Below are 27,187 nucleotides of genomic sequence, written 5' to 3'. Positions count from 1 at the left end.
TTCCAGGCAGCTAGGCTAAACACATGGCTTGGAAAGCCCATACTCGAGGCCACTACATACGCAGACTTTAGAAAATCCCTGAAAACTCGACTGTTTAACAAATTCTAAATTCCCATACCCAACTCTTCCTCGCCATGACCCTTCCACCTCGCCCCCTAATTCCAAGGCCCGAAACTAATTATACTTTCCACCTTGAATCTCATGCACTGACATAATGTATCTTTATTGTAACCCACCTGCACCCCATGTACTGACAAAACGTATCTTTATTGTAACCCATGTACTGACTAAATGTATCTTTATGGTAACCCATCTGTTTCCCTTACACTGACAAAATGCACCTTGATAGTAAACCACTTGTATTGTAACCCACTTGCATCCCATGTACTGACAAAATATATCGTTACTGTAATCCACTTGTATCCCATGTACTGACAAAATATATCTTTACTGTAATCCACTTGTATCCCATGTACTGACAAAATATATCTTTACTGTAACCCACTTGTATCCCATGTACTGACAAAATGAATCTTTAATGTAAACCACTTGCATCCCATGTACTGACTAAATGTATCTTTATTGTAAACCGTTTCTATCCCATGTACTGTCAAATGTATCTTTATTGTAAACTGCTTCGAACTTCACGGTATAGCGGTATATAAGAAATAAATTATTATTATTATTATTTTCAGTTTTGTTTGCCAAAATATTTCAGTTTTCCAGCTGGATCTGGTATTATTGTTTCACTGCCAGGTTTCCAACCTATAGAGCAAACTTCTCTATGTTTGTCAGTGTACTGGAACGCCTGGACTACACGGAGAATTTTGTCTACCGAGCGGCCCACAAGAAGATTGTTCATTGTAATTTGCCAAAGAACTCCTTTATCGTCAGTAATGAAAAGGCCTCCGAGTGCATGCCCTTGGTCTTCCAAGTATACTCCATAATCTTTTGATATCTGATGTGTTAAATCTGAAAGAATTGGAATCTGCATTGGCCCAAGTCCCCCTTGCTTTTGTGGCTAGGTATGTAAACTGTGAATCCACCAAACATTCCACTACTTCAGTGTTTATAGTGTTGAATTCTTCAATCCTGTCACTGAAGGCGATAAGCTCCGTTGGACACACAAATGTGAAGTCAAGAGGGTAAAAGAAAAACACAAGATATTTTCCCAGGAAATCTCTCAACTTCAGCTCTTTAAATTCACCCTTGATGACTGCTGTTCCTTCCTAGTAGGGTGCTGGCTTGGAAACTCAGATTCCCTTATCAAACCATCTAAGTCCAGCTTTTTGAGCGTCCATACTACTAGTACATCTATCTTTATACTACATTCTCATTAAAAAAATCATCCAAGTCCCAAACGCCCAGAACAATCCTTTTGAACGCGGGAGGGGCCAGCAAAGTGATGGACTGGACACCCAGACATGGCAACAGAGTAGTGGGGCACCTTACAAGGCACTGCTGTGAACTTCACAAAAAGGGTGCCACAAACATCTCACCACAACTCCCTTGCAGGCCATGGTGAGCCCCCCCCCCCCCAAACCTACTATATCCACCTGTCTACAACCCCAATAGTCCTTATGGCTGAAGGTGCCATCTATATGGCAGTACAATAGGGTTTGGGGGGAGGGGTTGGTGGACTCACATTTTCCATCATGTGGAAGAGAAGAGCGACTAAAATGGTTAAGGGGCTGGAGGAGTTGCGTACAGTGAGAGATTAGAGAAACTGGGCTTCTCCCTTGAAAAGAGGAGACTGAGCGTGGACATGATCGAAACATTCAAGATAATGAAGGGAATAGACTTAATAGATAAAGACAGGCTGTTCACCCTCTCCAAGGTAGAGAGAACGAGAGGGCACTCTCTAAAGTTAAAAGGGGATAAATTCCGTATAAACGTAAGGAAGTTCTTCTTCACCCAAAGAGTGGTAGGAAACTGGAACGCTCTTCCGGAGGCTGTTATAGGGGAAAATACCCTCCAGGGATTCAAGACAAAGTTAGACAAGTTCCTGCTGAGCCAGAACGTACGCAGGTAAGCCTAGTATCAGTTAGGGCACTGGTCTTTGACCTATGGGCCGACTAAAATTAAAATGGCCAATCCAGTCCACCCAATAGTAATATGCCCACCTTGAATATGTGGAAAGAAAAATACATATTATTCACTTTATAGTAAGAATTTAATCTTGAAGGCCTTAAAATGCCTAATTATCAGAAATACAAACTTAAGGACCATTTGATATCTAATGACAGTTCTAATACTTCTAAGAAAGAAGTTAAGATTATGACAAAGACTAGGCCAGGTCAGTGAGGTCTATTGAGCATAGCATAATTCTTATGGCCTTTTACCTCCATGTACGTATCCAAACCTCTTTTGAATCTTGTTCTGTTGAGTGCAAGACCATATCCTCTGGCAACAGAGTCCACAACTTAATTATGTGCAGTGGTGAGGGGAGATTTGCTTTTACTCTGCTGGTCATTAGCTCCATGGAATGTCTTTTTATTTTTGTGTTGATAGGTTAAACAAGTGTTCCCTATTTAACTTTAAACTTCAATCATGTTCCCTCTCTCATCTTCACCAAGCTGAACAGCACTAACCGATTTAGCCTCTCTTCACGAGAGGTGTTTTGTTTTTTTTAAACAAGTCTGTCTACTTGCTGGAACATTGGGGTACCACTTTCAGGATCTGTTCTACTGCCTCAGCTTGCCATTTTGGCCTGTGGAGTGCCAAGATCGCCACTATCCTTGCCCCCAGTGGCATTATTAGGGCATGTGAATATAGCTTGGAACTCACAATGGAGGCCTAGTCTGTCAGCTACCTTCCTGTCTACCTACTGGAATGTTAGGGGACCACTTTCTAGATCTGTTTTCAGCTTGTTGATTTGACCTGTGGAGCCCCTGAAAGATTGCTAATTCCATCCATAGTGGCATCATTGGGTGTGCAAGATCTATCAGAAAATGCCACCTATTTTAATTGATTGTCTTAACAATATGGTGGTCCATGTAGATTTTTTTATTTTCTGTCAAGAAGTAGCCTTTACAGTTTTCATCTGTGCTCAAGGTAATTCCTTTCTCCTCCAAGCAACTTATCTTGCAGTGGTCTCAAACTCAAACCCTTTGCGGGGCCACATTTTGGATTTGTAGGTACTTGGAGGGCCGCAGAAAAAATAGTTAATGTCTTATTAAAGAAATGACAATTTTGCATGAGGTAAAACTCTTTATAGTTTATAAAACTTTCCTTTAACTGTTAAAGGAAAGTTTTATAAACTATAAAGAGTTTTACCTCATGCAAAATTGTCATTTCTTTAATAAGACATTAACTATTTTTTCTGCGGCCCTCCAAATACTCTATTTTTTTCTGCAGCACTCACATTTAAAGTTCAATATCTTTTCTTTCTCAAAACTGGCACATTTCAATCACTAAATTGAAAATAAAATCATTTTCCTACCTTTGTTTGGTAATTTCATCAGTCTCTGGTTGCACTTTATTCTTCTGACTGTGCATCCAATACTTCTTCCCTTCTTTCAGCCTCCTATATGCTTCCTCTCCTCCAGACCTCATTCCCTCCCCCAACTTTTTCTTTTTTTCTCTATGTCTGTCTTTCTCTGATTTTGTGCCCCATTTTTTGCTTTGTTTCTGGTTCCCTGTCCCCCCTCCTTCTTTCTTTCTTCCTTCCTTCCTCCGTGCCCCATTTTTTGCTTTTTTTTTCTGGCTCCCTGTCCCCACCCCACCTTCTTTCTTCCTTCCTGCCCTCCCCCATGCCACCGCCGCCGCGGAATAGGCTGCTGCCGCTGCCACTATTGAGAACAGGCCGAGATCTCCCTGCTTCTCTTCTGCACGGGGCCGACCAACTCTCGCTGCCCGACGTCAATTCTAACGTCGGAAAGGACGTTCCGGGCAGCCAGGCAGCGATTGGCTAGTCAGAACGTCCTCTCGACGACAGAATTGACGTCGGGCCGCCAGAGTTGGTCGGCCCTGCAGGAAAGAGAAACAGGAAGATCAAAGAACACGGTGCCGGCCTGATCCCCGATGGCAGCAGTGAGAAGGGAAGGGAAGCAGGTTGGGCACCACTTCTCTAGACGAGCCGCGAGCTGCACTCTAGGGAGAATAGTGGACCGCCCCCCCCCCTCGTTCGTTCAAAGCTGCGGGTGGCGGCTCCTTGCGAGATCCGTGCCTGCGTCTGAAGCCTCTCTGATGTTGTGACATCAGAGAGGCTTCCGATGCAGGAGTGGATAGCGCAAGGAGCCGCCAACCCGCGGCTTTGAATGAACGAGCCGGCTGCTGCTCCAAAAGGAAGAGAATGATGCCTCCAGACTGCAAATAAAACCTGGAGAGCCACATGCGGCCCGTGGGCCGCGTGTTTGAGACCGCTGTTATCTTGCATACACTTGATATCATAGAAACAGAGATATGACGGCAGATAAAAGCCAAATGGCCCATCCATAACATGGTTGCAATGATGGTCCCCTTGTTAAACTCATGGTAGTGGCTTCACTATTTATTGGGTTACAGGTCTGAGCACATCACCGTAATTATTTTAGATATACATCTAAGACAAGGATAAAATATAAATGAATATAAAAAGTCAAAGACTGTGAAATTTAGTAGTAAACTGATTGATAATTGTTCACAGAATATTATTGTATATCTTCCTATTATTGTTCGCCATCCATAACATCCGCCATGTCTCAACATAAAATCTGCCACACACAAAACGATTCAGTGATACCATCTTTCTTTGTATTATTTACTCCTCCCCTAGGTTTTTTTGTGTCTGTTCATTTTTATTAGAATTTCTTGTAGTTCTTCCTTTAGATTTGTATAATTTATAATTTAGGTATTAAGGGGCTCATAATTGTCTAAAACGTCTAAAAAACAGCCTAAATCGGCACTTGGACGATCTAAAAGACAAGTGGTCCAAGTGCCGATAATCGAACCGAGTTTTAGATGTATTTAAAAACCACCTAGGCCTTCACAGTGCTGAACGACCAGACCTAAAAGGGGCGTGTCAGGAGGAGTATCGCGGGCGATACATGGGCCGTCCTAGACTCAGTCATACTGCATGTATAATCGAAAATTTTACAACACTGCCTAGACGGAACCTGGACTTTGTGACTTAGGCCATCTAAAACCAGGTCTAAGTCACAAGAAGGTATTTCAAAGTGACCAGATAAGCACCGCAGACACAAAGTACAGACCCACACACACTGCCCCTCCAACCCCATAAAAATCTTAATAACAACTTTACATATCTGCCTCCAGAACGTCAGCACCTGGAAGCCTGGCATAGGAAAGCCTAGTAGAGCTGCACAGAAGGGGCTTAAGTGGTTTTGTGGGTGGGTTAGTGAACCATGGAGGAGGATCCAGGCCCATAAGCACTCATGGTGAAAAATGTGCACCACCCTAAAAAACCCTAACCCTTTTGTACTGTCATATACGTGGCTCCTGCAGGCATAAGGGCTATTGGGGTGGAAGATAGGTGGGTCTAGTAGATTCTAGGGGTGTTTTGGGGGGCTCACCATGACCTATAAGGGAGCTGCATTGAGATGTTTATGTGGGACTCTTTTTGTGATGTTTACAGCAGTGCCCTGTAAGGTACCCCACTACTTTGGTGCCATGTCTGGGTGTCCAATCCATCACTTTTCTGGCCCCTCCCGTGCCCAAAAGGTCTTTTTCTAGGTGTTTGTGACTTGGACGAATTTATAGACGAAAATAGGGTATAAAGATGGACAACTTAGCGGTCTGGATGATCAGACGGCTGAACGTATTTAAACGATATTTGAAAAAATATGTTGGACGTATTTTTCGAAAATAGACCTTTTCCATGTCCATCTTTGGGCGACTTAAGCCCAAAACGGACTTAGACGTTTCTTTTTATTATGCCCCTCCACGGGTTATTTCAACCTCCTTTTTTATCCTTATTCTTGAATTTAAAAAAATAATGATCAAATACTGTTTGATGCTTTAGTTTGCCCTCCCTCCTCAGTTCAGCTTTGTGTTATGGGCTATTTGGTGCTAACTCAGAAAACCAGACACTCACTGGAGACATTCGAAAAGCCTAGAAGGTAACCTCTGCATTTAAATTGTAGAGTATAAACGACCAGATGAAGTGGCAGAAAAGTTCTCTTTTCTAGACTAATTTTAACAAATAAAGGAAGTGTTTAACATTCTTATGTTTTTGTGCATGAAAATGTGGCAAAACAGTGACCATTACCTTGTACGAGAACAATATGGCTGTGGCAGCTCTCAGAACTGGATTCAACTAGCGTAGAGCAGGAACATAGAGGCAAATATACACAGGTATCTTGGGGAATAGAGTTTATTGGGGGGGGGAGAGGAGAGAGACATGAGGTGGGGAAGGGAGGAGTGCAATAAATGCTGAAGCCTTTGTGATAGCCTATTCTCCCGCTTCCTCCACATATCGTTCTTTATGCCGTGAGTTACCTTCTTGTTCCAGTGTGTTAATTTGCTTGACTGAATGGAACATGATTGTCCAGAATAAAAGAGGTTGGGTTTTTTTGTTTGTTTTTTTTTTTTTTGGGGGGGGGGCAGAGCTTGGGGAAAGTGGCGTGTTTTGCTGTTTACTCTTCCATATATTTTTTTTTTTTCTTTGTCAGGAATTTATTGGCCTGAAACGGGCACAAATTTTAGGTGTTCATTTAAAGATAAATAGATAATGTTCAATTTAGAATAGTAAACATAAGTTTTACATATTTTTTTTATTTGTAGATGGATTGCTTTAAACAAATTTTCATTGACGTAGAAGAGGTGTTTGAATTATAATAATAATAATAATAATAAGTTTATATACTGCAGGACCGTGAAGTTCTATGCGGTTTACAATAGTTAAAAGATGTTACAAATTAATTAGAATTAACAAGGTTAGAAGCTAGTTATTAACAGCGATAGAGATCAGTTATTGTGGAGTAGGATTGTACAGGTTAGTTGCCTAAATACTTCAGGTGTTTCCTAAATTCCCCATTAGTAGGCGTGAGCAATTGTTCCAGATCTTTGCCCCATAATGCCGCTTGATGTGAGAGAAGATGTTGATGGTGTTTTTAAAATTTACATCCTTTAACCGGCGGGGAAACAAAATTCGAGTGTGAGCTTCTCTTATGTCTGTTGTTTGAGAAAGAGAAGAGGTCAGTTATATATTTAGGGGCTAAACCGAATAGTGCCTTAAAGCAAAAGCATCTGAACTTAAACTTCATGCATGCCTCTATCGGTAGCCAATGTAGAAGTTGGTAGGAAGGTGTTATATGATCAATTATCTAGGATCAAGTTATAATTTGACTGTTAATATATGAACTATTTGTTGAGACATGTGATACTGAGTTTTTCTCTGTGGTTAAAATTATCTAGAGCAGTGGTCTCAAACTCGCGGCCCGGGGGCCACATGCAACCCGCCAGATGCTATTTTGAGGCCCTCGGTATGTTTATCATAATCACAAAAGTAAAATAAAATAGTTTCTTGATCATATGTCTCTTTAGCTATAAATTACAATATTATTATTAAGACTTAGCCAAAATAGTTTTACGTCATGCAAAATTATTATTTCTTTAATAAGATATTAACTATTTTTTCTGAAGCCCTCCAAGTACCTACAAATCCAAAATGCGGCCCTGCAAGGGGTTTGAGTTTGAGAATACTGATCTAGAGAGTATATGATTACAGAAATACTCTCTGCCAGAGAGCCTTACGTATCACCATACCACTTGCCATGTGTGTGTGTGTGGGGGAGGATGTTGAATCTAAAGCAATCTTGACATTTCACCTCCTTAAAATTCATTCAAAGTTTTTAATTAAAAAACTTTTATGTCAGCCCACTTGGTTTATTCCTCAAGTTTGTTTTGTATGGTGTTTTTGGAAACCCGTATCTTGCCCTTCTTTTGCGACCTGGATATCTTCTTGTAGAACTCCTAGTCACAAAATGGGCAAATGCCACCTAATTCTACAAGCAGTTAAAGACCCCTCTTATTTCAACTAAAATCTGCATAGCAGAGCCGACAGTGTATTCGTTTGAATTGGAACAAAGAACGCGTTTCTGCTTCTGTGCAGATAAACAGGGGGAGTGTATGCAAAATAAAACAGCTTCCAAGGGAGCAGGTTTTTTTAAATATTACTTTTTGAATTTTAAGAACATAATCCACACTTGCATAGCAAAAGGTACTCAAAGACTTTTTAAAAAATGCATAAAAAGTATTTAAAATTTGCTTTTTGGTATCAACACTAATTAAACCCATATTTAAATTATCTACTGTACACAATTTTGCTTAAAACAGCTGAAATAATTCATTCCAACATGAAAATAAGCAGGTCCATAGTACCTCGGGGTCTTGCACATTCTTGCTTTCATTTAGAAATGAGACTCTCTAAGTGAATTAATAGCACAGCTATACTACTTGCCTTCACATGGGGATGGGGGTATAATATCAAACATTAAACTAAATTCATGTAACCCAGTGTCCTCTGACGATGGTGAGCAAGAGGTGCCTAGAAGACATGTATAAGAACAAAAGCAGGTATATAAGATGGTCTATTTCTGGTAGTTTAATTGTTCACTGAAGGCAGCCTGATTTTCCAACACCTTTGTGCACCAACTCATATAATTCTTGATTTCAGAACATCCTGTGGAACCTGAAGATTTGAAGGACAGCTTCCTTCTTTCTGAACCCCAAATTTCATACAAACAGCCTTACTGGGTCAGACCAATGATCCATCTAGCCCAGTGTCCCGTCTTCACGGTGGCCAATCCAGGGCACAAGTACTTCGCAGCATTCCATTCTACCGATCCAGGGCAAGCAGTGGCTTCCCCCATGTTTGTCTCAATAGCGGTCCTAGGCTTATCCTCCAGGAACTTGTCCAAACCTTTTTTTAAAACCAGCTACATTAACTGCTCTTACCACACGCTCTGGCAACGCTTTAGAGAGCTTAACTATTTTCTGAGTGAAAAAATATTTCCTCCTATTGGTTTTAAAAGTATTTCTCTGTAGCTTCACCGGGAGTTCCCTAGTCTTTGCAATTTTAGATGGCGTTAAAAAAAAAAAAAAATCCACTTGCACCTGTTCTACACCGCACAGGACTTTATAAACTTTAATCATATTTTCCCTCAGTCATCTTTTTTGCCAAACTGAGAGGAAATAAAGTGAAATAGCCTGGATACCACATTATGACTGGGAATTACCAACAGGGCATTCACTTTATTAGAGTATGGAGTTAATAACATGAGAGACTGCCACATATATTTCAAATGTTTTTTTTAAACTGATTTTGGATGTGGAGCAGCAATAAGTGAAACATGGCCCGTAAGAATAGCCATAGTGGGTCAGACCAATGGTCCATGTAGCCCAGTTTTCTGTTTCCAATAAAACCTTTTCCAGGTTACAAGTACCTGGCAGAAACCCAAACAGTATTAACATTTCATTCTCAAGCTATTGGAAATAAGGAAATACTGTAAATATAGTCTTCATTTCATCTCTGCTCTTTTGATCTCTCTTGTCCTTATGTAACCTCTGCCAGTCTGGGGACCCTCACAGCTGCTATTCTCTGCTTTGCAGCACAGGACGGAGGGGGAGGCACGACATCAAGGAGGTAACACTAACAGTTGCAGGTTTAGGGTTCCAAGTCAAAAACTGGGAGACCATTGGAACCGAGATGCACACTCTCCTCAGTCTACCTTCAGGTTATGAATCCCTCTCCACTATCTCCCATTTCCCAAAGACACCTTGTTGCAGAACTGGACTGAACTCAGCTGTGGTCATAGATGCAGTTCAAGAACTTAAGAATGGCCAGACTGGGTCAGACCAATGGTCCATCTAGCCCTGTCTCCTGTTTCCAGAGTGGCCAATCCAGGTCACAAGTACCTGAAAGAACCCTCAAAGATTAGCAACATTCCATGCAGAACCCCCAAAGCGTAGCAACATTCCATGCGGATTCCAGAACCTCAAAGAGCAGCAACATTCCATGCTGAACCCCCAAAGCATAATAACATTCCATGCGGAACCCCCAAAGCGTAATAACATTCCATATGGAACCCCCAAAGCGTAGCAACATTCCATGCGGATTCCAGAACCCCAAAGAAAAGCAACATTCCATGCGGAACCCCAAAGAAAAGCAACATTCCATGCGGAACCCCAAAGCGTAATAACATTCCATGTGGAACCCCCAAAGCATAGCAACATTCCATGCAGATTGCAGAACCCCAAAGAGCAGCAACATTCCATGCGGAACCCCCAAAGCGTAGCAACATTCCATGCAGATTGCAGAACCCCAAAGAGAAGCAACATTCCATGCAGAACCCCCAAAGCGCAGCAACATTCCATGCAGAACCCCCAAAGCGCAGCAACATTACATGCAAAATCCCCCTAAGTGTAGCAACATTCCATGCAGATTGCAGAACCCCAAAGAGAAGCAACATTACATGCGGAACCTCCAAAGCATAGAAACATTCCATGCGGATTCCAGAACAGAGCAGCAACATTCAATGCGGAACCCCCAAAGCGTAATAACATTCCATGCAGAACCCCCAAAGCATAGCAACATTCCATGTGAATTCCAGAACTCCAAAGAGCAGCAACATTCCATGCGGAACCCCAAAGTGCAGCATTCCATGCAAAATCCCCCTAAGCGTAGCAACATTCCATGCAGATTGCAGAACCCCAAAGCGTAGCAACATTCCATGCGGCTTCCAGAACCCCAAAGAGCAGCACCATTAAAGACCCCCCACATTGCGTTCTAGCCCTGGCTTCCCCCAGTGGCAGGGCCCGTTCTCTCCTCTTTTGTCCACTTTGCAACTGCGTCTTGCGCCTACGAACTCTCGTCTAGGGTCAAAGGAAGCCAGACATTGGCTGCTCCCCCCTCGGCCCAGTCCCCGCGGACTCCCCTCCCCCTCCCGGACGCCCCGGCGCGGCCAATGGCGCGCGAGCTTCCCGCCGCTCTCGTCAGCGACCAATCAGGCCCGGCAGCGCGGGCGCCTCCACCAATCAGAGGCGGAGGAGCGCGCGACCCACCGGGCGGCGGCGGCGGCGGGGGGCTCGAGCCCCAGGACAGGCGCGCGAAGCGGCGGGAAACGGCCGCGCCTCCCCGGACACTCACCGGCTCGTCCTCCTCCTCCTCACGCCGCCGACCTCGCACCGGTCACCGCCCGAAGCCCGGCTCTGCGCGGGGCGCTCCTGCCGCCGCCCGTCTTCTCTCGGGGCCCCTTGTGACAGGCTGAGGGGAGCCGAGCCGGAACACAAGATGGCGGCTCCCCATTCCCCTCCCCCTCCCCCCCTCGGCCGCTTGTCCGAGCGAGGAGCGCAGTAGTGCGCAGGCGCGAGGGGCGGCTGGCTCTCGCGACGCTGGCGGGAAAGGGCGGGAGCGCGCCATCCGAGAGCGAGGCGCTCATCTCGCGAGAGTCGAAACAAACTTCCTGAGGAGAAGAGATCGATTTGATTGTTGAATGGTTGGATAAAGCAGCTTAGTTTATCTATTTGTTCAAATTCATATTTGCAATCTGCTTAAAACAGAGGTTCTCAGCCCTGTCCTGGGGACCCCTCAGCCAGTCGGGTTTTCAAGATATCCCTAATGAATAGGCATGAGAGAGATTTGCATACCTGTCACTTCCATTATATGCAAATCTCTCTCATGCCTATTCATTAGGGATATCTTGAAAACCCAACTGGCTGGGGGGGTCCCCAGGACAGGGTTGAGAACCACTGCATTAAAACATCCATTCCAGGGTGTGTCTGCCCTGGGCCCCTCTCCCCTCCCTTTAACTTCAGCCTCACTTCCAGGACCTGCACCCAGAGAGAGCGAGCAGCGAGTTGGTGGCTGCCCGCGCCGAACTTAAAAAGGTCCAGGGAAAGGGGTGGGCGCTCATGGCAGTGGGGACGGGGGAGGGACACCAGCGCCGTGGGTGCTGCTGCGTACATTCCAAAGCTACTTTATCATATCTCCTGGCCTATCGAGTTCCTAAAGCAGGGGTCCCCAAAGTCCCTCCTTGAGGGCCACAATCCAGTCGGATTTTCAGGATTTCCCCAATGAATATGCATGAGATCTGTGTGCATGCACTGCTTTCAATGCATATTCATTGGGGAAATCCTGAAAACCTGACTGGATTGCAGCCCTCAAGGAGGGACTTTGGGGACCCTTGTCCTAAAGTGTAGCTCAGGCATTCCACCATCATTCCTGGAGTTAATGCTTAGGTGCCCATCAAAGCTACTCATGTAAACCACTCCGAATTGACTTCAAATGCTAGCGGTACTGAAGCTTTAAATAAAATCACACATTTGGGCCCCCTTTTATTATGGAATTCTATGGGCGTCGGAGCTTTTACTGCCACAGCCAGTGATACATAAAAGGGGAGTATAATACAGTACTCCCCCGATATTCGTGAGGGTTCTGTTTGAGGAACCCCCGCGAATCTTGAAAAAACGTGAATACGGTTTTTCATGGGGGAGATTGGAGAGGGCAGCGGGAGAGGCAGGAGAGAGCAGCCGGAGCGCGGCGAATGAAGGAAATCACTCACTGTATGCTTGACCGCCTCTTCCTGCACAAAAGTTGGGCCTCACCAATCAGGAGCTGTGTGTCAAAGAAGCTCCTGATTGGTAAGGCCCAACTTTAGTGCAGGAAGAGGCGGTCAGAGCATACAGTGAGTGAGTGATTTCCTGCCTCTCCAGCTGTCCTCTCCTGGTCAGCGGTTCACGGTCAGAAAATACCGCGAATGACCGGGGGAATGCTGTAATTACATACTCCACTTAACATATGTTAACAAAAAAATGCTATTACATTTTCTAAATTTCAAAACTCTACATAAATATCAGACTTCCAGGGACTGTGCATTTCATATAAATGTACTTTAATTAGTCTTCAAAAGCTAATCAAATAATTTACTTTTTATTACAAAGCAGCTGTAGTGGCTGCAGTGCAGCAAACGCTCCAAGGCTTCAGAGTGATTAGGAGCCCTAAATTAATCCAATAAAAAAAGGTCTCACCTTTATTCCTATGGTTTTATTTCTATCTGCTATCTCCACAATCTTGAATATGTACAGTGTCACCTCAGTGTCTTTCTGCAGAAAATCTGGCACAGGACAGGGCTGGATAAAACGCAGATCGACCAGATTATATTATGACTTTCCTATATATAAATTGTAGTTCCTTTCTATTTTCTGATTTATTTTTTATAAACCAGTTTGCAGCTGTTTGTTAAAAGCGGTATATAAAGATTAATGAACCAGAAACCATTCGCCAGATCGAGCGCAAACCGCCCTTTTGTGCACAGATTGGATCCTCTGCTGCTGCTGCCTCCGCACATCAGAATTGTTTTCCCATCACATTAAAGTTGAATCTAGAGATTCTGCCTGGAACTCATCTGAGGCAAGATCTGGAGGAGACATATGAATCCATTAATCTGGAAAGAGAAACAGTCGCAGTGCTCAGGGGTAAACTGAGATCGGGCTTTCTGCAAAGAATTTGTGTAGTATTCAAGGTTTCAAGGTTTATTAAATATTTGATGAATCGCTGAATCTGTTTACAAAGCGATGTACATAATTATAAAATAGGATAGAATTAAAAATAAATACAAAATACATAAACATTAAGATTAAGACAAGACAGACATTAGTTGGGAGGGGAGGAGGGTAAAAAGATACATCTGTTATATCAAGAAAAACAAATAAGGGAAAAAACAAAAGGAAACAGGGTAATTATTAAAAAGAAATATCATAAAATCAAGAAAGTTTAAATGTTAAAAGCATCTTTAAAAAGGTGTGTTTTCAAGGATTTTTTAAAAGAAAAGATATCTTTTTCGTTTTTGATATGTTGGGGCAATATCGCTTGCTATCACACTTTTAGGTTTCCTTGGGCACATAGGGAGAGGTATCGCTTGCAGGAAAAAGTAGATGATAATGCCCCTGTATAAGATTCTGGAGAGACATCAATTAGGGGTCCTTGTAATAAACTGCAACTGCTAGCGTATGTTTACCATACATTAAAAAGGCTTACCATGGGATGTGTGCTGATGTCCTGTAGTAAATTTGCCTATTTGTGCATACACTGCACAGGAAAAAAATATTCTCTAATTTTCAGAAAGGGGGTGGAGAGTGGGTGTGGCAGCGCTAATCAGCACATGAGGCACTGCCGTATGCTAATTGATTAGTGTACTGGCCCTTATTCTATAAAATAGGGGCCTATAGGGGCTTACATGGTAACTTTTTTTAATGGCTGTGCACCAGTGGTGAAATTAGTGCATGGTCATTTGGAAACTGGGAAAGACAGCCATTTTCCACAGCACAAGTGGTCTTAGCACAAAGAAAAGACACGCATAAGCGGCATGCTAAGGCCAGTTTTGCATGGCTTTCGTAAAAAGATCCCTTGGAATTTTCTATACAGTTCTGGAGATCGCACCTTTCAAAAGAAATAAACAGGATGCAGTACCCTGGCATAAATGCGCATTATGCAAGTCTTTTTCAATTGAATGGAAGCTCTGGAATGAGGTGGAAGGGGATGGACTCAGAAGTAACCTGAGAAAATTATTTTTCACAGTAAGGACGGTGAATGCCTCTCAGTGGAGGTGGGGGAGACAAAAACTATATTTGAATTCATGAAAGCTTGGGACAAGTACATTGGATCTTGAAAGGAGAGGACAGGAGCAGGCCGGGATTAACCCTATGTTGAGCCCTAGGCAAACAGGTATGTTGGGCTCCTCGTAATTTAAATATACAGTATTTTAAAGCTCCTACAAATGGAGCCTTGCACCATTAAGACTACAGAGGAGGAAAGAGCAAGTAAGAAGCCTTGCTCTCTGGCTCCCCCTGGTGTCTAGCAAGCAGTACACAGGGAGTGAGGAAGAATAATAGCCTGTTCTCCATGGCCAACAATGGTCTGCACCCTCTGCTCCCTCCTGATTCTCCTCTCTGGCAGCATACAAGTACTAGGGCAAAAATCTGCCTTGATTTACACATTTGAGAGGACCCCTTCTAAATATTTGGGCCCTAGGCCCATGCCTAGTTTGCCTATGCTGTAATCCTGCCCTAAACGGGAGATGGTTTGTATAGGCCATATGGTCTTTACCTGCCTTCATTATTCTCTGTTTCCATGTTTTTTACTCAGTCCCCCTAAATAACATGCAGGTTCCTCTTCTCTGCCTTTCTTTAGAATTGTACTTGCCATTCCTTGCAGGTTACATCCCTGTCATTTCTGTCCCATTTCTTTGATAGGTAGGCATACTCTGCGGCACTGTTTTTGTCCTGAACACTTTCACTGTGAGGGCATTTCAAATTTTCCATGCCAGAGTGTTTCCTGATGGTGTTCTTAAGTTTACTCCCTTGCAGATTTGTTGTATGTCCTTCAACAATTCCCCACTTCTGAAAAAGATTTGTTTATATAATAATAATAATAACAGCTTATATACCGCAATACCGTGAAGTTCTATGTGGTATATATTAATGTCTTTCAAGTATTTACATGTCTATCATATCTCTCCTATTTCTCTTCTAGGATATATTCAAATTCAGGTCTTCAAATCTCTTTTTTTTAGGGCTTCTAACAGCTGGCTTCCTGCTAAATCCCAACTGCATATTTTCTTGAGGGGAGTTTAGGATACTTGTATCTCTCACTGCAAACCTCCTCTTTAGGAGCATTCAGATTAGGGATCCTTGAGGTGGAAAGGGCTGAAAGTGACTTTTGCCCAGGCATTGGTAAAGAACAAGCAGATTTTCAGATTACATTACATTAGTGACTTCTATTCTGCCTGTACCTTACACTTCTAGGCAGATTACAAAAGAGCTAACTGGACATTTCAAGGATAGTTACAATTTTTGGTTACTGACTGAGCTCATACATTAGTGATTTCAGTAATAAAACAGTGCTTGAAGAAGCTCATGAAATAAAAAAACACTTGTACAGCCATAGCTGGAAACTTGCCAGGAGTTTCTAGGTTCACTGAGCCCAAATCCCACTGAATAAAACCTCATAACTGTTTCTTTCCACTCTACTTAGCTTGTACCCTTGATATTAAGGCAAACTCATTGATCTGGCTCTCTATGTGATTTCTGCATTCTCTCTGCTGTTGAAGAGAGAAGTTGCTAACACTCAGGGCCAGAAGACAACAAGAATAAACTTGCTTTAGACAGTGGATACCTTAACAAGAAAAAAGAGGGCAGATGGAAAGAAAGCAATGAAAAGGTTCTAGCACAGAACAGTGGTGATTTTCCTAACCTGCAGAAAGCAGCTGTTACAACCCAAATACCATACTGAACAGACTGCACGGACCAATTCAATGTTTTGCTACAGTGGAAGAGTATCTGATCCATCCAATCTGACTTATCCACACCTACAATCCTGTCCTCTCTTTCCGAAATGCTCTGTGCAATAAATAAATGCATGTCCAATGTTGTCTTGACTTCAGATACAGTCCTTGCCGCCACAGCTTCCACTTGGAGGCCATATTCTATGCATCCACCACCCATTAAGAACATAAGCAATGCCTCTGCTGGGTCAGACCTGAGGTCCATCGTGCCCAGCAGCCCGCTTACGCGGCGGCTCCAACAGGTCCAGGACCTGTGCAGTGATCCTCTATTTATACCCTTCTATCCCCCTTTCCAGCAGGAAATTGTCCAAACCTTTCTTAAACCCCAATACCGTACTCTGCCCTATTACGTCCTCTGGAAGCGCATTCCAGGTGTCCACCACACGCTGGGTAAAGAAGAACTTCCTAGCATTTGTTTTGAATCTGTCCCCTTTCAGTTTTTCCAAATGCCCTCTTATTCTTATATTTTTTGAAAGTTTGAAGAATCTGTCCCTCTCTACTCTCTCTATGCCCCTCATGATCTTATAAGTCTCTATCATATACCCTCTAAGTCTCCTCTTCTCCAGGGAAAAGAGACCCAGTTTCTCCAATCTCTCAGCGTATGAAAGGTTTTCCATCCCTTTTATCAGACGTGTCGCTCTCCTCTGAACCCTCTCGAGTAATGCCATTTCCCTAGCAACAGCAGCAGATGAATCCAGAGACCAATGGGATAGCTCACATCTACCAGCAGGCGGAGATAGAGAAACTGATTAACAGGTGGTCCTATTGGCTGGCACTCCTCCTGTCTCATCAGTAATCTCTATCTCCCAGCAGGAAAAGGTCGCTATTCAACTAGCTCCTGAATTCTGGCTGTGGCTGGAACTTTATTTTCTCCTGTTGAGGTTTCTCTTCAGTGAGACTGCCATTCTGTTTCTCCTGTTGAGATTTCTCTTCAGTGAGACTGCCATTCTGTTTCTCCTGTTGAGATTTTCTCTTCAGTGAGCTGGCAGTGCTATTTCTCCTGTTGGGATTTGCTCTTCAGTGAGACAGGGATGTCCGGCTGAACGGTGCCGGCTTTAGAGGTTAAACTTGGGCCCCCCCTTGTCCCTGCCTCACCCTCCCTCCATTGCTAGAGGGTCTGACTGGGTCTCAATTTTTTTCTTCTTTCCCTTCTCTGTAAAAAAAAAAAAAAAAAAAAAGAGACCACAGTTGTTACATTCTGCCATGCTTTTGCTGCAAACTGGCTTCAACTGGCCCTAACAACTAGCTTGTGAGTATGTCTGGTTTTTTACTGTCGGTTGAACTTCAGGTTCTGTTTGGGAGTCTTAGTAATGTGGGTTCGGTCAACGTATGTTTAAGGCATGGATATTTTATTGAGGCTAAGTTTTATGACTAGAAATCCGTGGAGGGAGCCGGGACTTCCCGCCCTTTGCATGCACGCGCTTTGTTTCCTTGTTGGTTACAGCGCAGCAGTAGCGATACGATTTCATGCTCGTACTTGTTCTCATTGTTGGGTTTCAGTGCAGCAGTAGTCCTGTTTATTCTGAGGCTCTCTTTCATCAGTGTTTATCACAGCCATGTGCAGCTGATTGTGCAGGTGCCGGTTTATAGCAGCACGCATGAGATGGGATATGTTTTTTCCGGCGCTGTGGGCCGTTCTTCTGGTTATTCCCCAAGTCTGATTTTCTTTCTATGCAAGCCGCGGCAGGGTAAATTTTGCGGGGCTCGAATCCGACTATGTTTCTAAGAGCGTTGATGCAGCGGCCACGTGTCAGCGAGAATCAGGCGTGCGCATGGGTCTCCGGCGATGGCGGGAGAGCTGCAGCGTTCTGGTAGTTTGTTTCCAGCTGACTTTGGTCAGGGTATGCCGGGGCTTCTCTCCTTTCCGGTTCAGACAAGTTGTATGTGTTTCACCAGCTTTGGGACAAGCTTGGGCAGCTTTATATGTCTATGTCTGTGTTCCTGCTGTACTCCCTTGAAGGAAGCTGCTTGTTTAATCGGACTATGGGGTTAGCACTCAAGGGGTTTACCAGAGAGACTCTGACCTGTGCTAGGTCACCCAGTCTCGGTTTGTCTCCAGACTGGGGCGACATACGGCAACTCACGGCACGGTGAGATCAGCAGTAAGATAGTGCCCTGTATTTCACACAGGTATCTCATTGTCTCTCTTGGGGTCCCTGCAGATTGAGCCTTTGTCTATTGGTAACTGTCCTTATTTGGGCCTCTGTGCTGAGCTGCATGTGTCTAGTAGTGGCACAGGATATTTATGCCTAAAGGTAGTACAAGCAGTTTCCAAGTTCGGGCTGTCTCTATGGGCATAATGACACTGCGCATATTCCTGCGGCCAGGACTCTCTTTCTCTATTTCTGAGGGGGCCTGGACTTCAGATTTCCATGCTTATCACGCTGGTTTCTCCTGTCACCATTTTCTCATGGCACATGCTAGACGGGCCCCCCGACCAGACAGAAAGGGCTGTACAGCTCCTTTTAACCAGGAGCCAGTTACCTATTCTATCAAACCCACGGAGGATCACGCACTATGTGGCTGTTAGCCTCATCCCTGAAGCTCTCATTAACGATGTGAGCTTTGTCTGATACCTGTAAGGATGCTGTTGTTTTCCACGGGGCGGTAGATGCAGCATCTTGATTGAGTCTAATATGTATTCACTTTAAAGGACATACATATTTCGCTCATGTTGCATGGGGTTAGTTTTCATGGTTCCAGTATATTCCTCTTTACATTGTGAACCTTGATTTTTCCTAGGAGAATCTTCTTGCAGATCCTACAGTCTCATTCTGCCATTCCCTGACCTTCTGCACTTCATTCTGAGGGGATCTTGACTTCTTACAATAACTCTTCAGGCTTTCTCATGAGGGAGAAGACACTATAATGTCAGGTCAGAGGGCTGTGAAGATTTTTCAGGATGCTTGCATCTTTGCATTCTCCTCAGGTTTTCCAGTTCGTTCTTGGAGTCTCTATGTTTTGTGTTTCCCTTTTCAGTGTTACTGGTCCTCAGGACGGTTCTTGTAGTTCTTCGGGAACTAAGGGACGTTGTTCCACTTACTGCATGGTGCCCGAGATAGGGGGCACTGGGCAGGCTGGATCCCATTCTGCTGAATTAGTTTCTCGGGGTTACACATTTCTGCAGACAACCTGGGAGTATATTTACATTTTCTCTATGGACTCCGAATCGGCACTTGGTTTGCCTGCCTCTCTTGGAGCGGCGCTTTCGGTTTTGGCACATGCCATTTTGCCTACCCAAGGCTTCATGAACGTTTTAGGTGATGTGGGCGGTGGTACCGTTTTGGCGCTACCAGGCGATTCATCTAATTTCTTCTTGACTGCCTGCTTGATTCGGACGACTTCCAGTCAGGCCATTTGACTGACACGAAAAGGGTGATATCTTTTCCTCAGTTCTTTACACATGCATCTTTGAATTTGCACAGCACTCTTTTCTCCTGTACTATTTATAGGTATATCGGGGTGATGTTTTTATTCATATAGGAGAGACATGTGTTTCTTTCCGGAGACTTGGGCGTGGGGTCTCGGTCTCAGATTGGCATTCTTCTTCGCTTACCATGACCAAGAGTATGGGATTCTGTAGTTTCTGGGATCCATATTGCTGACTCCACTGGGGACTTCGGCTTGCTTTCCCCTTCTTACGCTACAGCAGTCGCTTTTGTTCCGGTGGTTCCCGGTATCTCAGGGCACCAATTATTTGGTATGCTCCTCCTGCATCACTCTGTATGATTTGGTGGCTCAGCGTGATTTCTCTTTTCAAGGCATGCCTCGGTCTTTGCTGGACTATCTCATGACTACCGACCATCCCGGGCTGTCGGGTTGGGGGGCTCCGTGGCTTCCATCCTCAGCTCCTGGAGTCTGGTCTTCAGAGGCGACTCAGTACTTGTTCATTCTTCTGCTCTTGAGCAGGGTCAGGCTACCTTTCTGGAACTTCAGATCATTCTTCCGGATTGCCGCTGAGGGTCCTTTTGGTCAGTATTAGGATGGGGGTATTTCTCTACTGCTTGGGCAGTAAGTGTTGTACTCATTGACAGGTGAAGTTGTTCTGCTTCAATGGGTGGACTCTCATCTTCGTCTTCTGTTGGCAGATCCTTTTATGGATCAGGATAAGAGTTTGGATAGACTTTCTCTCTGTGGAATCTGAGCATGGCCCATTTCTTGTATGTTACAGTGTACAGCGCTGTGTACGCTCTGGAAAGTGTGCATGTTAGTAATAGTGTAATCTTCTGCATCCTGGATATTGAGATTTGTGGCTCAAGCGTTCTAGCTCTTTTTATGGAAGTGAGATCTGCTTGACCTAGTCCTCATGGCCTCGTCTCTCAATTCTAAGCTTCCTAGCTTCTTCGGCGGGCCCAGGGAGTGGGAGTTAGAGGGGGTAGCTGCATGGCTCCTTTCTCGCTTCTGCCTTCTCTTTTTCAGTGTTTTCCGCTGGCTAATGACGGCTTGGATTTGCCACCTCGAGCTCGCTTTCCGGGCACAGTATTTGTAGAATCTCTGGATTGGCGGCAGCATCCTTACTTTGCGGATTTGATGAGTCTTTCGACAGCCGGACTTTGCTCGCCTAGGGTCCGTTCAACATGGATATTTGTACTACTTTAGTATTACGACCTAGTTTTTTGAAAAATCTTGGCTGACGTGTAAGGATTATGCGAAGCAGGTTGTTTCTTCTCTTATCCAGGTGCTACGGACGTCTTCTCCTGTGGCTTCTGCTTCCTTTTGGAGGTTTTTCCTTTCTTGGGTGCTTCTTAACGTTTGAACCACTCCAGAGTTCCTTTTTGGCACAGGTGTATTGCCGAGGGCTTAGCGTTCAATTCCCTTCAGCTTCTAGTGCCATTCTTAGCTTGTTACAAGGGCTAGGTATATTGCTCTTCGCTTACTTCTCAGCTTCATGTAGTTCAGGTCCTAAACAGAGTGCGGTATATTTATGCGCCTCTTAGAAAGCCTGGTTTGGAGTACAATCTTCACGTACTTCTTCTCAGTATACCGAAGGCTTCATTTCATCCTTGTCTTTTGGGACTCTAAAGGGCTGTGCCGTTGAACATGGGGTTTCTTGTGGCCATGGCTTCAGCTCTGCAATTTTCTATGTTGCAGGCCTTGTTCAACGGGGATTCCTATTTCTGATTTCCGAAATATGGGGTATCAGTTCGGATGGTACCATTATTTCTTTCTAAGGGGGTGTCATCCTTTCTTTTATGTCATGCTCGCTTTTCCTTCCTTCTTCCTGGGAGGGGAAATTGGGAGCAGTGCTTTTATTCACTGCATTTTTTGATATGTACGTAGCGTTCTCTGTGAGCTCGGTTTCTTATGACTTTTAGTTGTTTATATCTCCTTTTTGCATTCTTCAAGGGACGCCTCAAACGTTTGGTGGCGTCCGAAGCCTCCATCGCTCAATGGGTCCAGGAGGACATTCTTTATGCTTGCTTGCTGGCAGGGAAGCGGTTGACGAAAGAACTTCATGACCATTCCGCTGGAGCGATGGCTACTTCTTGGGCTCGGCCCAGAGGTTTTTTCCTTGGAGGAGATTTGTCTCGCGGCTAATTGGTCTTCCGAGCGTGCTTTCTCTCCCCATTTCTGCTTGGATGTGGGGGCGCATACGGTAGGGGCGTTTTGTGCTTCGGTTGTTGCGGAGGCGGCGTTTGCTTCCCACCCAGATTGAGGATTGCTTTGCTACATCCCATTGGTCTCTGGATTCATCTGCTGCTGTTGCTAGGGAAGGAAAAATTATGTTCTTACCTGTTAATTTTCTTTCCCTTAGACGCAGCAGATGAATCTAGAGCCCCACTCTTTCTGGATATTATCTCTCGGTTTTTCTTTTGCAACTTTCGCAGTTTGTTAGTATGGCAGGTTGTTTTCTGTATTATTGCATTTTGAGATTTGTTATGGGAAAGAAGTTTTTTTACATGCTATGCCTATTGCTGGTTACTTGTGCTTGGGCAAGGAGCTATACTGATGAGACAGGAGGAGTGCCAGCCAATAGGACCACCTGTTAATCAGTTTGTCTATCTCCGCCTGCTGGTAGATGTGAGCTATCCCATTGGTCTCTGGATTCATCTGCTGCGTCTAAGGGAAAGAAAATTAACAGGTAAGAACATAATTTTTCCATCCTTCTTAAGGTACTGCGACCAATATTGGACGCAGTATTCCAGATGCGGGCGCACCATCGCCCGATACAGCGGCAGGATAACTTCTTTCATCCTGATTGTAATACCCTTCTTGATTATACCTAGCATTCTATTCGCTCTCTTAGCGGCCGCTGCGCACTGTGCCGTCGGCTTCATTGTCATGTCCACCATTACCCCCAAGTCCCTTTCTTGGGTACTCTCGTTCACTAACATCCCTCCCATTGTATAGTTGTACCTTGGGTTTCTGCTTCCCAGATGCAATACTTTACATTTCTCAACGTTGAACTTCATCTGCCATCTCGTTGCTCATTCTCCTAGTTTGCTCAAGTCCCTTTGCAATTCTTCGCAGTCCTCTTTAGTCCAAGCTCCACTAAATAGTTTGGTGTCATCTGCAAATTTTATTATCTCACACTTCGTCCCTGTTTCTAGATCATTTATGAATATATTAAATAGCAGTGGCCCGAGCCCTGAGCCCTGCGGAACACCACTCGTGACCCTCCTCCATTCCGAGTAGTGGCCCTTCACCCCTACCTTCTGTTTCCTACCCGCCAACCAGTTTCTGATCCATCTATGTACGTCTCCGTCCACCCCATGGTTCTTCAGTTTCCGGAGTAGACGCTCGTGTGGCACCTTGTCAAAGGCTTTTTGGAAATCCAGGTATATGATGTCTATGGGGTCTCCTCTGTCCATCTGTTTGTTAATTCCTTCGAAGAAGTGCAATAAGTTAGTTAGGCACGATCTCCCCCTACAGAAACCATGTTGGCTTGTTTTCAGAAGTTGGTTTCTTTCCAAATGTTCATCGATGTTTTCTTTTATCAGTGCTTCCGCCATTTTCCCCGGAACCGAGGTGAGACTCACCGGTCTGTAGTTTCCCGGGTCACCTCTTGATCCCTTTTTAAAGATGGGCGTGACGTTGGCTATCTTCCAATCCTCCGGAATCACTCCTGTTTTCAGGGATAGGTTGCAAATTTGCTGCAGTAGTTCTGCTGTCTCCTCCTTTAATTCCTTCAGAACCCTTGGATGGATTCCGTCCGGACCTGGGGATTTGTCAGTTTTTAGTTTTTCTATCTTCCTGCGCACATCTTCAAGGCTCACTTCCATGGATGTTAATTTTTCTGCTTGATTTCCATTGAAGAATTGCTCAGGTTCCGGTATGTTGGTTGTGTCTTCGTTCTGTAAAGAAATATTTCCTTAGATTATTCCTGAACCTTTTCACCCTCATCTTATGATCACTTGTTTCATAGAGTTCTGCCTGCTATGCAATTATGCCTTGAAGGTATTTAAGTAGTTTTATCATGCCTTTCTTCCAGAATATTTATTATTTATTTTAAAAAATGTATGAATCGCTAAAAACTAAGTGATGTACAAGAACATTATCCCAGGACAAGCAGGTAGCATATTCCCACACATGGGTGACGTCACCGACGGAGCCCCGCAGCGGACAGCCTCGAAAGCAAACTTGCTTGAAGATCTCGATCTTTTGAGGGCTGCACCGCGCATGCGCACGTGCCTTCCCGCCCGAACTAGGGGGCGCATCTCCTGAGAGGATCCTCAGTTCGTTTAATTCCGCGGAGACAAGAAGACACGTTTTTCTACATCTCTGCAGCAATTTAGCCTTCTCTTCACCGCGGCTGTTTCTTTTGTTCAGTAAAGTTCGATCGCTGTGCTCTCCTTTTTTCTTTAAACAAAAAACAAAGTTTCAATTGTTTCTTTTATTTCTTGTCCGGCCAGTGAGCCTTGGGCCTAGGCCCAATTGCTCCTTCCGTTCGACACGGACTTTATTTTTTCTATGTCCCGGCCTCTCACCGGGTTCAAACGTTGTCGTCAGTGCAATCGTGTGATTTCGGTCACCGATCCCCACTGCCGCTGTCTACAGTGCCTGGGTCCAACTCATTCCCCAGAAGATTGTCATCGTTGTTTCACTCTCACTCCACGGACTTTTCGACGCCGATGCGCCCAATTTTTTCAACTTTTCGGAGACATGGAGCAACCTTCAGATTCAACTTCGACCTCGGCGGCTGCCCCGGTCTCGAAGGCTTCGACTCTGACGACATCGACGACTACGGTCTCGAAGGCTTCGACCCAAGTTCCGGCTGGAGCTTCGGTCTCGAAGGCCTCGACCTTGCCTGCTTCGGTTCCCTCGAAGACGGTGCCATCGGTGAAGTCTTCCATGGGGGGTAAGTCTCCTGGTTCTCTTTCAGGTACTGTACCCAAGAAGCCACCAGAATCCTCTGCACGTCCATCTTCCAAGCGTACCTCCAAGATAAGGGAATACTCACCTTCGAGGTCGCCCTCTTCGGAGCGTACTGCTGCACCTACGAGGTCAGAACCTTCTGTCTCGGTGCCGATGCTGGAGGACATGTTGAAATCTATCCTGACCACTCAGATTTCCTCCTTAGTGGCTCAATTGGTCCCGTCCTCGACCTTGCCTCGGACGGATCAGCCTGTCACCCAACCGGAGCTTCCAGTATCTCGAGGCCTATCCAGGACACCGAAGAGAATTCCTTCATCTGATTCTTCTCCGGACTCACCTCCTCCGAAGCACCGGTCGAAACATTCGAGACATATTGCTTCCAAGCTTCGAAGGGAGTCTTCGGCATTGGATACCGAGACTTCTCTGCCTCATTCTTCGAAGTCGAAGCACGGATCTCGACACCATCGCGCATCAACTCAAAGTCCTTCTCGACCGAAGACTCCACTGTCGAAGCCACCTCGTCGAGACACTTCACCACAGACCTCGACTCATTCGGTACTACGTACACCTGGTACTTCTCCATCCAGGAGCCTTAAGAGAAAACATTCTCTTACTCCACCTCACAGTACAGCTTCTTCTGTGACTCTACGTCTAGACTCAGAACCACTCTCACCATATTCCAGAGAGGCTTCTCCTTCATATTCAGCTCTTCCTAAATCTCGCAGTGTGTCTCCTGAGGAAGCGTCTGATTCCAAATCCATTTCATTTGCCAAATTTATTTTTGATATGGGACAAGCTCTCAAACTGGATCTCCATTCAGATTCTAAGTATACTCCTGAATATTTAGCAGATATGGAGCTTCCTCATCCACCTAAAGAGTCCCTCAGATTACCTATGACTCCTGTTCTTAAACAAACCTTTGTTCGTAACATGGAGACTCCTTATTCCATCACTGCCATTCCATCTAAATTGGAATCCCGTTATCGAACAGTTCCATGTAAAGGTTATGAAAAGTCTCAACTATCTCATCAATCCCTGGTAGTAGAATCCTCTTTGAAGAAAGCACATCCTTCTAAAATCTATGCTTCCGTTCCTCCAGGTAGAGAAGGTCGTACCATGGATAAGTTTGGTCGCCGTTTATACCAGAACTCTATGATGGCAAATAGAGTTCTTAACTATAGCTACATTTTTACATCCTACTTCAACCATTTTCTGAAGATTTTACCATCTTTTTACCCGGATATCTCCACCACTCGACTTTCAGAATTCAAACTCATCCTTAAGACTCTTTCTCAATTACGACTCTTCATGTTACAAGCCTCATATGACGCATTTGAACTCTCATCTCGAGTATCTGCCTTTGCTGTAGCCATGCGTCGTTTAGCATGGTTACGTATTGTTGACATGGATCCCAATCTTCAAGATCGATTGGCAAATCTACCTTGTCAGGGAAACAAATTATTCGATGACTCTATTGAAGCAGCTACCAAGCGTCTTTCAGAACATGAACACTATTTTGCTTCCCTCATTTGACCAAAACCTAAACCTACACCAACTAGAGGTTTCAAACAGACTCCACGTCATTATCCTCAGAAAACGACTCCTGCTTTTTCCAGGCCTCCTCCTCGTCATCCTCCTCAACAACAGCGCCAACAAAAGTCTCAGACTCCTGCTGCCACCAAACCTGCTCAGTCTTTTTGACAGTCTCAACATGAGCATTCCAATTTCTCTGTTTCCAAATTCTCCCCTCCCCATAGGGGGTCGTCTTTCCACATTTTATCACCAGTGGGAGCTCATTACATCAGATCTCTGGGTGCTTACCATCCTAAGAGAGGGATACTCTCTTCGGTTACTTCAGGTGCCTCCAGATCGCCATCCAAGAGAGTGTCCTTCCAATCAGTCGCATCTTCCCCTTCTTCTTCAAGAAGCTCGGGCTCTGCTTCATCTGCGAGCTGTGGAGGAAGTTCCTCTTTCCCAAAGGAACTTGGGATTCTACTCCCGTTATTTCCTAGTTCCCAAAAAGACGGGGGATTTGCGACCAATCCTGGATCTCAGAGCTCTCAACAAATTTCTAGTCAAAGAGAAATTTCAAATGCTCACTCTGCCAACTTTATATTCCTTAATGGATCACGGGGATTGGATGTGTTCTCTCGATCTCAAAGAGGCGTATACTCATATCCCTATTCATCCAGCATTTTGCAAGTACCTCCGATTTCAAGTAGGAAGCCTTCATCTGCAGTACCGAGTTCTCCCCTTCGGGTTGGCTTCTTCTCCCAGAGTTTTCACAAAATGTCTGGTGGTGGTGGCTGCAGCTCTTCGCAACCAGGGTCTCCAAGTATTTCCATACCTCGACGACTGGCTCATCAAAGCTCCCTCTTTTTCAGGGGTTATTGCAGCGACCCAACAGACTATTTTTTTTCTACAAAGTTTGGGATTTCACATAAACTTTCCCAAATCTCAGTTGATTCCATCTCAGTCTCTCCAGTTCATAGGAGCAACTTTGGACACTATCAATCTGAGAGCCTACCTTCCACAACCACGTCAGGACGCACTTCTTCAGATTTCTCAACAAGTCTTCCACCTTCCAT

At 44.6% G+C, this 27,187-nt stretch overlaps 1 protein-coding gene and 1 pseudogene across 1 annotated transcript in view; both read right to left on the bottom strand.

Annotated features, from left to right (window-relative positions):
• The window catches only part of NFYC (nuclear transcription factor Y subunit gamma), a 76,454-nt gene extending 65,189 nt beyond the window's left edge, over nucleotides 1-11,265 (bottom strand). Inside the window, exon 1 of the mRNA XM_033955125.1 lies at nucleotides 11,090-11,265. The gene's annotated coding sequence lies outside the window, so the exon portion shown is untranslated. The remainder of the gene's footprint in view (nucleotides 1-11,089) is intronic.
• On the bottom strand, nucleotides 692-27,187 carry LOC117364856 (annotated as a pseudogene).

The sequence above is a fragment of the Geotrypetes seraphini genome, chromosome 8 (assembly GCF_902459505.1).
Source record: "Geotrypetes seraphini chromosome 8, aGeoSer1.1, whole genome shotgun sequence".
NCBI lineage: Eukaryota > Metazoa > Chordata > Amphibia > Gymnophiona > Dermophiidae > Geotrypetes > Geotrypetes seraphini.
Note: the sequence above shows the minus strand (reverse complement) of the source record. Positions and strands in the feature narration are given on the sequence as shown.